Source organism: Mobula birostris, chromosome X, assembly GCF_030028105.1.
Source record: "Mobula birostris isolate sMobBir1 chromosome X, sMobBir1.hap1, whole genome shotgun sequence".
In the NCBI taxonomy this organism is placed as follows: domain Eukaryota; kingdom Metazoa; phylum Chordata; class Chondrichthyes; order Myliobatiformes; family Myliobatidae; genus Mobula; species Mobula birostris.
Genome location: NC_092402.1, coordinates 84033562 through 84046627, shown reverse-complemented (window position 1 = coordinate 84046627; position 13066 = coordinate 84033562).

The following is a 13066-nucleotide window of genomic DNA, read 5'->3' as shown; positions in this document are numbered from 1 at the left end:
TAAACAATTGTCTGTAAAGTTTAATTTACCTAATACTCATTTCTTTAGATATCTTCAGATTAGACATTTTACTAACCCTTTGATATCAAACTTTCCTGAGGTGCCTGAGAAAAATGCTCTGGACTTGTTTCTTTGTATCAATCCATTGGGCAAGGTTTAATTTCTGCTATTTGGGATAAGTTAGTGATTTTGAGGCATGCCCCTTTCGATAAAATTAGAACTAATTTTTCGATAAAATTAGAACTGGGAAGAAGATCTAAATATCTCCTTATCTGATGCGGTTTGGGATTTAATTCTTAAGTCAGTCAACTCAACCTCTCTATGTGCTTGCCACTACCTTTTGCAGTTTAAGGTTGTACACAGGGCTCGTATGTCTAAAACTAAATTATCATGGTTTTATCCTGACATTAGTCCTGTCTGTGATAAGTGTAAAGGGGCTGAGGCTTCCATTATTCATATGTATTGGACCTGTCCTAGCCTAGAGAAATTCTGGAGAGAAGTCTTTTCAACCCTATCTCATATTCTTTTTTGCCATTTAGAACCTAACATAGTCATAGTCATACTTTATTGATCCCGGGGGAAATTGGTTTTCGTTACAGTTGCACCATGAATAATTAAATAGTAATAAAACCATAAATACTTAAATAGTAATATGTAAATTATGCCAGGAAATAAGTCCAGGACCAGCCTATTGGCTCAGGGTGTCTGACCCTCCAAGGAAGGAGTTGTAAAGTTTGATGGCCACAGGCAGGAATGACTTCCTATGATGCTCTGTGTTGCATCTCGGTGGAACGAGTCTCTGGCTGAATGTACTCCTGTGCCCAACCGGTATATTATGTAGTGGATGGGAGACATTGTCCAAGATGGCATGCAACTTGGACAGCGTCCTCTTTTCAGACACCACCCTCTGGTTGCTCTTTTTGGCACCTTGGGTGATGTAAATTTGCACTTGAGTTCGACTAAGTGCCGAATGTTATAATTGTACATATAATGGTAAATTAGAAGGGACCATGTCTATTGAATACCATTTGCTGGGGACCATTAAAATTGTGAACTGGAGTTTGAAATGGGTAGTCGTTTGAAATGTAGTTCTGGGTAATGAACCTGGTCAGGTGGCAGACCTCTTGGTGGGGGAGCATTTAGGTGACAGTGACCACAACTCCCGAGCTTCAGCATAGCTATGGAAAAGGATAAAAACAGATAAAATGGGAAAGTGCTTCACTGGGGAAGGGCTAACTATGAAGGAATGAGGCAGGAACTAGTGTGAGTAAATCGGAAACAGATGTTCAAGGGTGAAAGCACAGAGGTAATGTGGAGGAAGTTTAACACCACTTGTGCTGGGTTCAGGATAGGTTTGTCCCACTGAGACAAGGAAAAAATGGTAGGAAAAGGGAACCGTGGCTGACAAAACACATGAGGCAACTCTTCAAGAGAAAGAAGGAAGCATATGTTAGATATAAGAAGCAGGAAGGGCTCATGAGAAATATAGGGTAGCCAGGAAGGAGCTTAAGAAAGGACTTAGGAGAGCTCGAAGGGGGCATGAGAAGGCCTTGGCATGTAGGATTAAGGAGAACCCCAAGGCGTTCGATGCGTATGTGAAGAACAGAAGAATGACAAGAATGAAGGTGGGGCCGCTAAAGGATAAAGAAGGCAACATGTGCCTGGAGGCGGAGGAGATTGGGGAGGTCCTAAATGAATACTTTGCTTCAGTATTCACAAGTGAAAACGACCTTGATCAGGGTGAGCTCGAAATAGAACAGGCCTGTGTGCTGGACAATGTGGAGAGTAAGGAAGAAGTGTTGGATCTTCTTAAAAACATCAAGATTGATAAAGTTCCCAGGGCCGGATGTGATATACCCCAGGTTGCTGTGGGAAGTGAGAGAAGAGATCGTTGGTGCAGTAGCTATGATCTTTGAATCCTCTTTCGCTGCAGGGGAGATGCCGGAGGATTAGAGAATGGCAAATGTAGTTCCCTTGTTTAAAAAAGGTAATAGGGAGAATCCTGGGAACTATAGACCGGTGAGTCTTACGTCGGTGGTCTGCAAACTATTGGAAAGGATTCCTAAGAATAGGATCTACGAGCACTTGGCAAAGTACAGTCTACTCAAGGATAGTCAACGTGGCTTTGTGAAGGGAAGGTCATGCCTCACGAGCCTAATTGAGTTTTCTGAAGAGGTAACAAAACAAATGGATGAGGGTAGGGTGGTAGATGTGGTCTACATGGATCTTAGCAAGGCATTTGACAAGGTCCCCCACGAGAGACTCATGCAGAAAGTCATGAGGCATAGGATCAGTGGAGCCTTGGCTGTTTGGATAAAAAAATTGGCTCACAGGAAGAAAGCAGAGGGTAGTAGTGGAAAGAAAGTATTCTGCCTGGAGGTCGGTGACTAGTGGAGTGCCGCAAGGATCTGTCCTGGGACCCCTGCTCTTTCTGATTTTTATAAATGACCTGGATAAAGAGGCGGAAGGATGAGTAAGTTTGTGGATGACACGAAGACTGGAGGAGTTGTGGATGGAGCTGTCGGTTGTCAAAGGTTACAAGAGGATATAGACAGGATGCAGAGTTGGGCAGAAAAGTGGCAGATGGAGTTCAGTCCGGATAAGTGTGAGGTGATGCACTTTGGAAGGACAAACCAGAAGGCTGAGTACAGGGTTAATGGTCGGTTATTTAAGAGTGTGGATGAACAGAGGGACCTTGGGGTTCAAATCCATACATCCCTCAAGATCGCTGCACAGGTTGATAGGATAGTTAAGAAGGTCTATGGGATGCTAGGTTTCATTAATAGGGGGATTGATTTCAAGAGTAGAGAGGACATGTTGCTACTCTACAAATCTCTGGTGAGACCACACTTAAGAGTATTGTGTTCAGTTCTGGTCACCTCATTATAGGAAGGATATGGAAGCTATGGAGAGGGTGCAGAGGAGATTTACCAGGATGTTGCCTGGATTGGAAAACAAGTCTTATGAGGCAAGGTCAGCAGAGCCTGGACTTCTCTCTTTGGAGCATAGAAGGATGAGAGGATTTGATAGAGGTCTACAAGATTATGAGAGGCACGGATAGGGTGGATAGCCAGTACCCGTTTCCCAGAGCACGAACAGCAAACACCAGAGGGCATATGTACAAAGTTAAGGGGGGGGGGGGGAGTTTAGGGGAGATATCAGGGGTAAGTTTTTTTACACAGAAGGTTATTGGTGCCTGGAATGACCTGCCAGGGATGGTGGTGGTGGAAGCTAAAACATTAGGGGTATTTAAGAGCCTCTTGGACAGGCACATGGATGAAAGAAAAATAGAGGGTTACGGGGTAGAGTGGGTTTAGTACTTTTTTAGGGACTATATTCTAGGGTCTAGTGACTTTATTCGCCAGTAGTGACGGTCTCACCTCCATACACCTTCAAACGGCCTTCACTGACGAAGAGAACAGGGTGGCGAGACCGCTGAGGAGTTTTTTTTGTCAGGCGAGGAACAGGGTCAGTTGTGGATCACCTGGTTCTGTTTCTGCTCCGTTCTCGCTACCTACGGGCACGACCGTTGGAGAGTCCGCAAGCTCACGATCTCACAGCCTCTCGCGCTCAAAGAATTGGTCACCCGCAGTTTTTGTGGAGGAGGACAACAACTTGCCGCCACTCGGCGCCAACCGCCAGCTACGAAGTGACTTCGAAGTCCCGCACGCTCGCACTCCGCGAAAGCCAGGCGGCTCCTCCTCCTCCTCGATTGGGTGAAAGGACTGCGAAGCCTCAATTATGATTGGATGAAACTCAGGCGAGGGAATCTCCACACCCGCCTATTGGTTGAGTCTACCCTCCCACTGTAAGAGTCCCGCCACGGCCTGGCTCCATTAGTCAAAGCTTCTTGTTCGAGGGTATTAAAGGGATTCGAATTTTTAAAAGAGAACTAACTTTATTACCCAGTGTAATTTGCTCCAATTGTTTTCATGCTACTTTTGTCAAATTACATTTTACTGACAGAAAATCCGTTCAGTGAAAAAACACCGCAATGCTTCGAAATTCGAGATAAAGATTGCGCTTTTGTGGTTGAGTTATGATGTCAGTTTGATCTTTGCTCCTTCTTGAGGGAAATTTCCTAACCCTACATTTTCTGGGAATATATGTTTAAATCTTCATCAGTCTCCAACCAGGCTCGGTCACTAGGGTACGCATTAACCAAGGTTCCTTGCTAACGTCTTTACATAAATCAATATTCTAATCTACTGGAGTGTCTCGTTTATCAAAGGAAGACGGGGAAGATTTGTATATTTTAATAGACATTTTCACATTAATCTCAAATGCCGGAGCCGTGTCTACTTTTTGTTTAACTGGATATTTTCTTTTCCAGTGAAACTTGTTCTATAACAGCCAAATGATCCCAGCCGTTTGTTGTCCAGAGGTGAAGATTTCATATCTCCAGTACTTTATATTTGAAACCATAAAACCATAGAAACTACAGCACAGAAACAGGCCTTTTGGCCCTTCTTGGCTGTGCCCAACCATTTTCTGCCTAGTCCCACTGACCTGCACACGGACCATATCCCTCCATACACCTCCCATCCATGTATCTGTCCAATTTATTCTTAAATGTTAAAAGAGAACCCGCATTTACCACCTCGTCTGGCAGCTCATTCCATACTCCCACCACTCCCTGTGTGAAGAAGCCCCCCCTAATGTACCCTTTAAACTTTTCCCCCCTCACCCTTAACCCATGTCCTCTGGTTTTTTTCTCCCCTTGCCTCAGTGGAAAAAGCCTGCTTGCATTCACTCTATCTATACCCATCATAATTTTATATACCTCTATCAAATCTCCCCTCATTCTTCTATGCTCCAGGGAATAAAGTCCTAACCTATTCAACCTTTCTCTGTAACTGAGTTTCTCAAGTCCCGGCAACATTCTTGTAAACCTTCTCTGCACTCTTTCAACCTTATTTATATCCTTCCTGTAATTTGATGACCAAAACTGAACACAATACTCCAGATTCGGCCTCACCAATGCCTTATACAACCTCATCATAACATTCCAGCTCTTATACTCAATACTTTGATTAATAAAGGCCAATGTACCAAAAGCTCTCTTTACGACCCTATCTACCTGTGACGCCACTTTTAGGGAATTTTGTATCTGTATTCCCAGATCCCTCTGTTCCACTGCACTCCTCAGTGCCTTACCATTAACCCTGTATGTTCTACCTTGGTTTGTCCTTCCAACGTGCAATACCTCACACTTGTCAGTATTAAACTCCATCTGCCATTTTTTAGCCCATTTTTCCAGCTGGTCCAAGTCCCTCTGCAGGCTCTGAAAACCTTCCTCACTGTACTACACCTCCAATCTTTGTATCATCAGCAAACTTGCTGATCCAATTTACCACATTATCATCCAGATCATTGATATAGATGACAAATAACAATGGACCCAGCACTGATCCCTGTGGCACACCACTAGTCACAGGCCTCCACTCAGAGAAGCAATTCTCTACCACCACTCTCTGGCTTCTTCCATCGAGCCAATGTCTAATCCAATTTACCACCTCTCCACGTATACCGAGCGACTGAATTTTCCTAACTAACCTCCCATGCGGGACCTTGTCAAAGGCCTTACTGAAGTCCATGTAGACAATATCCACTGCCTTCCCTTCATCCACTTTCCTGGTAACCTCCTCGAAAAACTCCAATAGATTGGTCAAACATGACCTACCACGCACAAAGCCATGTTGACTCTCCCTAATAAGTCCCAGTCTATCCGAATGCTTGTAGATTCTGTCTCTTAGTACTCCCTCCAATAACTTACCTACTACCGACGTTAAACTTACTGGCCTATAATTTCCCGGATTACTTTTCGATCCTTTTTTAAACAACGGAACAACATGAGCCACTCTCCAATCCTCCGGCACCTCACCTGTGGACAGCGACATTTTAAATATTTCAGCCAGGGCCCCTGCAATTTCAACACTAGTCTCCTTCAAGGTCCGAGGGAACACCCTGTCAGGTTCCGGGGATTTATCCACTTTAATTTTCCTCAAGACCGCAAGGACCTCCTCCTTTTCGATCTGTACAGTTTCCATGATCTCACTACTTGTTTCCCTTAATTCCATAGACTTCATGCCAGTTTCCTTAGTAAACACAGACGCAAAAAACCTCTTTAAGATCTCCCCCATTTCCTTTGGTTCGGCACATAGCCGACCACGCTGATCTTCAAGAGGACCAATTTTATCCCTTACAATCCTTTTGCTCTTAATATACCTGTAAAAGCTCTTTGGATTATTCTTCACTTTGACTGCCAAGGCAACCTCATGTCTTCTTTTAGCCCTCCTGATTTCTTTCTTAAGTATTTTCTTGCACTTCTTATACTCCTCAAGCACCTTATTTACTTTGGTTCTGTGAAAGCATAACTAAAATATAACACCTTGTAGCATGTATTTGTGCTTGTAATAATAATAAGTACTTTATTGATCCTGAATGGGAAACACACTTAGCAATAAAAATAAATAAATAATAGTGACTAACAATATATAGGCATCCGTTAGTCTCGTGAGTCCATGGATTTGCGCCTTGGAAGTTTTCCAGGGCACAGGCCTGGGCAAGGTTGTATGGAAGACTGGCAGTTGCCCATGCTGCAAGTCTCCCCTCTCCACGCCACCGATGTTGTCCAAGGGAAGGGCACTAGGGCCGATACAGCTTGGCACCAGTGTCATCGCAGAGCAATGTGTGGTTAAGTGCCTTGCTCAAGGACACAACACGCTGCCTCAGCTGAGGCTCGAACTAGCGACCTTCAGATCACTAGACGAACGCCTTAACCACTTGTCCATGCACCAACTAACTAACTAATAATAAAGGACAAAATAATATACACAATAATAATTTATCAATGTGCAATAATAACGTATGGAATAACAAAACATTGTACTATGATGGGTGTTCCCCTGCCGCACGGAGATGAACTGTTCTATATGCTTATTACATTTGGTAGGAAAGATTTTCTGTAACAATCCTTGTGACAGAGGAGCTGAATGAGTCTGTTCAAAAGGGTGCTTCACTGTTTATTCAGTAAGTCATGGAGAGGATGTGCCTGATTGTCCATAATGGATAACAGTTTGTTCAGTGACCTCCTCTCCACCATTAATTCAAAAGAGTCCAGGTTGTAGCCAGGAACAGATCCAGCCTTTTTGATGAGTTTATTTAGTCTTTTTGCATCACCAGCACTGATGCTGCTCCCCCAACATAAAGCCGCAAGGAAGACTGCACTCGCTACAGTAGACTGGTAAACGGTCTCCAACATCCAGCTGCACACATTGAAGGATCTCGGCTTCCTTAGAAAATAGAGTCTGCTCATCCCCTTCTTGTAAACAGCCTAGGTGTTGGTTTTCTAGCCAAGTCTGTTGTCGAAGTGAACACCCAAGTATTTGTACTCCCTCACCACTGCAACTTCTTTTGGTTTACTATCTATCCTAAAGAAAGGATGTACTTACTACAGAAGGAATGCAATGAAGACTGATAATTTGGTTCCAGGAATGGTGGATGGACCAGGCCAACGTTCTGTAAATTTGAGAAGAATGAGAAGCTTCTTGAAATTCATACAATTCTTACGGGGCTCAACAGAGTGAATATAGAGAAGATTTTCCTTTGGCTGTGGAGTCCAGAATAAAAGGTAGGCCATTTAGGATTGAGAGAAGGAGAAATATCTTCAGAAGATGGTGAATCTTTTAAATTAACTACCATGGCACACCATGGGAGCTCTTTCAATGAGTTCATTCGAAACAGAAGTCAATAGACCTCTTAGTGTTAAGGAAATTGACAGATACTGAGACAGTGAAGGAAAATGGAGCTGAAGTAGATCAGTCATGACCTTGATGAATCCAAAACAGGCTCAATGAGCCAAATAACCTTTATGATTAAACATACAAACTTGCACCAAGACCTAATACTGGATAACATTTTAAGTGACTGGCTCAAATCATTGAATACTAATAGCAAGTGACAGCATCACCTTCTTCTACACTAAATTACTTCTCTAATTAAATTATCATTGTTCATTACGATGATGAAGCACCAAGGTGAACATCTCAGAATATCTTGGAAATAGATAGGCTTCACTCTTGTGATGTCCTCTTCATTGAGTATAGGAGTAAAAATTCTTAGAAGCCAAATAAGCATTATATATGTTCGGGAAAAATCTAGGTACAAAAAAATATCCATACATACAGAATAATGATATCAAAGAATCATGAATGCCTATGTGACTGAGCAGGAGGCAAAGAGGTGCAATGTAATAATCCACCTATGATTATTTGTCAGAATTTTTTAAAAAATGGTCTATTTTAACATATTGTTAAAAATTTTGAAGTACTTTCTTGTTACAAACAGTGCCAGGATTGAACATTACAAAACTAAATTATGATTTTACACTTTAACATTTATCTGCACTGTACTTTTTGGTAGCATTTACACTTTATTCTGCATTGTTATTGTTTTATCTTATTCTTGCACTGTGTAATGATTTGATCTGTATGAACAGTATCCAAGACAAGTTTTTCCACTGTAACCTGGCACATGTGACAATAATAAACCAATACTAAAAGCTGTTTAACTTTGAAGGTATATTGAAATGGAATTTATTTTCTTCTATTGAAAACGTGGAAGTTGAAGATGTTAATTATTGTAAGCCAATGGAATACAAGTAAATCTATTATTGATAAATGCAACAATTTTTTAACCTATCTTAAGTAATCATGCTTTGTGTTGAACAGCATGTGATCTACGTTTTAGGACAAAGTAATAGAAGTGTTTGGTTGCAGTATTCATATTACTTAAGAAATATTCTCTTCAGTTTTGATTCTCAGATCAGCCATAATCTTGAGGGTGCACATAGCCTGCTCCTGGTCCTATTATTGCTCCAAATGGTGGTCGTTTTTTGAATAATTACAAAGTGCAGTGTGATTTAATTCTGTCATGATGCACTCAAGAAGGACTGGACTGCAGAGGAACAGCAGGATCCCCAGGAAGAGACAGAAACAAGAGGTTAGGCCTCGGAATATCTACAGAGCCTCGGAGGAGCGACTGAGTGACACCACAAGATAATTCATTCTCTCAAACACAATGCCCTTCATCCCCCCTCCCTCCCCCCTCCCTCCACCTCCTTCCCCCTCCTGCTCTCCTTTCCCTCTCCCCTCCTCCTATCCTCCTAGCCCTCCCCTCCTCCTTCCCTTTCCCCTTCTCCTTCCCCCGCTCCTTCCCTTCCCCATCCCCCCCTCCCCTTCCTCTTCTTCACCTTCGCCTTCCCCTTCACCCTTCCTCCTCCCCTTCTGCTTACCCCGCCCCTCCTTCCACCTCCTCTTTCCCCCTCACTCTCTCCCCTCCTCCTCCCCTCCTTCCTCCATTCCTCCTTACCCCTCCCCTCCTTCCCTCTCCTCTTTTCCCCTCGCTCTCCCCTCCTCCTCCTCTCCTTCTTCCCTCCTCCCCCTCCCTCCTCCGCTCTTCCTTCCCCCTCCTCCTTGCCCATCCCCTCCTTCTCTCTCCTCTTTACCCCTCACTCTCCCTCCGCCTCTCCTTCTTACCTCCTTCCCCCTCCTCCATTTCTCCTTCCCCCTTCCCTCCCCCTTCCCCCTCCCCCTCCTCTTTCCTTCCCCCTGCCAGTAGCAGATCCTGCTATTCTTACCCAAATTTGTTCCTAACTGAATGGACATCAGGCTTGGGCTGATAAGTGGCAATTACATTAGCCAATTCCAACCAGAAAGCGTCTAACCACTTACCATTGATACTCAATAGCATTACCATTGCTTAGTTTCCTATCATTATTAGTCTGTAGTCGCCATTGACCTGAATATCAACTGGGCTGTTCAAATAAATACTGACTACATGGGTCAGAGACTGAGTATATTCATGAGAGTGACTCACTTCCTGATATCCTAAAGCCTTTCCACCATCCACAAGGCACAGGGCAAGAATGTGATGGTTGGAGTTCAGTACAAAGCAGCCTGCTTGATTAGAAACACAGAAAACCTACAGCACAATACAGGCTCTTCGGCTCACAAAACTGTGCCGAACATGTCCCTACCTTAGAACTACCTAGGCTTACCCATAGTCCTCTATTTTTCTAAGCTCCATGTAGCCATCCAGGAGTCTCTTAAAAGATCCGATCGTATCCGCCTCCAGCATCGTCGCCAGCAGCCCATTCCACACACTCACCACTCTCTGCGTTAAGAAACTTACCCCTGACATCTCCTCTGTACCTACTTCCAAGCACCTTAAAACTGTGTCCTCTCGTGGGAACCATTTCAGCCCTGGGAAAAAGCCTCTGACTATCCACATGATCAATGCCTCTCATCATCTTATACACCTCTATCAGGTCACCTCTCATCCTTCGTCGCTCCAAGGAGAAAAGGCCGAGTTCACTCAACCTATTCTCATAAGGCATGCTCCCCAATCCAGGCAACATCCTTGTAAATCTCCTCAGCTCCCTTTCTATGGTTTCCACATGATTAGTACTCATTCCGCATCCATTTCCACCACTGGTGGAGTGGAGTGGCTACAGTGTGTACCATCCACAAAATATGCTGAAATTAGTTGCATACTAGTAGCATGATCGCTTGAGTCGAGTAAGATGCTCTCCTAAGGGGTTGTCTAATGATTGGTCCACAGGTAGCTGCAGAAGCTGATCCGGATCCACATATTCTGGTGCAGTGTAGACACTAGCAAATAATGGCTGTGGTTAGTGGTTGGGTCTTTTGGTTGTTCATTCTCTCCTTTCACAGCTGCTATTTGTTCTCTATAGCACAGCAGAGGTTGCTCTCATGTAGTGCAGCTCACTTTTGAACAGATTTCTTCCGGGTGTATCTATTGAGTGGGATGGGATGGGATCCCCAATGGGATGTGCAATTTCACCCATCCTTTTCGTGTTAGCCATGGAGGTCATTGTGAGGGCTGCAGAATCAGTGGGACCAAGTGTCGCACTTGATGGCGGAGAGGAATTACCACCAATACGAGCGTTCATGGATGACCTTACCCTTTTGGGTCCCAGCATGGAGGCAGTGGAAAATGTACTATCTAGACTCAAGGAGCTAATGGATTGGGGAAAAATGAAGTTCAAGACCAAGAAGTCAAGGAGCCTTGTTCTTAGGAGAGGAAAGCTGGTTGACTGTCATTTCACCCTTTGCAGAGAGGAGATTCCATCCATTCAGGACCAACCAGTTAAGAGCCTTGGGTGATGGTACACAGAGGAGCTGAGAGACACCAAGAGGGTTCAAGGGACAGGAGAACAGATTAGCAGAGGTCTGATGTCTGTTGACGAGTGTGGCTTGCCTGGCAAGTTGAAGTTGTGGTGCTGGCAGTACGGACTGATGCCACGGATAATGTGGCCACTAACTGTCTATGAAGTGGCAATGTCCCACGTTGAGGCAATGGAACAGAAGATCAACAAGTATGTGAAGAAGTGGCTTGAAGTACTGAGCAGCCTCATCAACGTTGCAATCCACAGTAGCCAGACAAAGCTTACCATTCCAGTGCAATCTCTTGTTGAAGAGGTCAAGGTAGCCAAGGTAAGATCATTCTTGATGCTGCGAGACTCAGAAGACCCTGTCATCAAGAACACCCAGCCGGATGTGAGATCAGGCAGGAAGTGGTCAGCCCGTGTAGCAGTTGATGAGGCAGAGTCCAGATCGAAGCACAAGGAGACGGTTGGGGCTATCCAGCTAGGCCGCCAGGGACTGGGTTGGACAACCCACAAGTGGTGGTCATCTTCTACAGGTAAGGAGTGCCATGAGCTTGTAACACAAGAAATACGAGAGGTAGAAGAGAAGAAGAGGTTAGCTAAAACAGCTGGCCTGGCCAAACAAGGGGCTTGGACCCGGTGGGAAAGTGTTGAACAATGACACCTATCTTGGAATTTTCTGTGGCAGATGGAACCGCTCCGCATTTCTTTTTTATGCAGAGCAGCGTACGATCTGCTCCCAACACCTGCCAACCTCAGCACCTGGTATGAAGCTAAGACAGGCAGGTGTGCTGCTTGTGGCGAGAAGGGAACACTTCAACATATCTTGAGTGCATGCAGAGTCAATCTTTCCAGCGGCATGTACACTTGGAGACATAATAACGTTCTCAAAGGTGTAACGGAAGCGGTTGAGCAGAGAGTACTGCAGCACAACTTATCTCATGCCCCATGCTGCACAGAACATCGCATATCATTTGTGAAAGAAGGCTCCAAGTCAAGGGTGTACAGCATAGGCTCACGATCAAGCATACTTTCTTCAGCCAATGATTGGTGTGTCAAGGCTGACCTGGACGGGAAAGGCAGTTTCCTGGAGCAAATAGCTTTCACAACGTTGCATCCAGATATAATCATATATAAGCCATATTTTATGTACGACTCGTCGTACATTCTGTTGAAGGAAGCTTTCTTATTTTTTTGCAGTCTCCACCATTTTTTTACAACACCACCAACCTTTGTGTCGTCTGCAAACTTGCCAACCCACCCTTCTACCCCAACATCCAGGTCGTTAATAAAAATCACGAAAAGTAGAGGTCCCAGAACCGATCCTTGTGGGACACCACTGGTCACAATCCTCCAATCTAAATGTACTCCTTCCATCATGACCCTCTGCCTTCTGCAGGCAAGCCAATTCTGAATCCACCTGGCCAAACTTCCCTGGATCCAATGTCTTCTGACTTTCTGAATAAGCCTACCGTGTGGAACTTTGTCAAATGCCTTACCAAAATCCATATAGATCACATCCACTGCACTGCCCTCATCTATATGCCTGGTCACCTCCTCAAAGAACTCTATCAGGCTTGTTAGACACGATCTGCCCTTCACAAAGCCATGCTGACTGTCCCTGATCAGACCATGATTCTCTAAATGCCTATAGATCCTATCTCTAAGAATCTTTTCCAACAGCTTTCCCACCACAGACGTAAGGCTCACTGGTCTATAATTACCCGGACTATCCCTACTACCTTTTTTGAACAAGGGGACAACATTTGCTTCCCTCCAATCCTCCGGTACCATTCCCATGGACAACGAGGACATGAAGATCCTAGCCAGAGGCTCAGCAATCTCTTCTCTCGCCTCGTGATGGGGAATATTCCA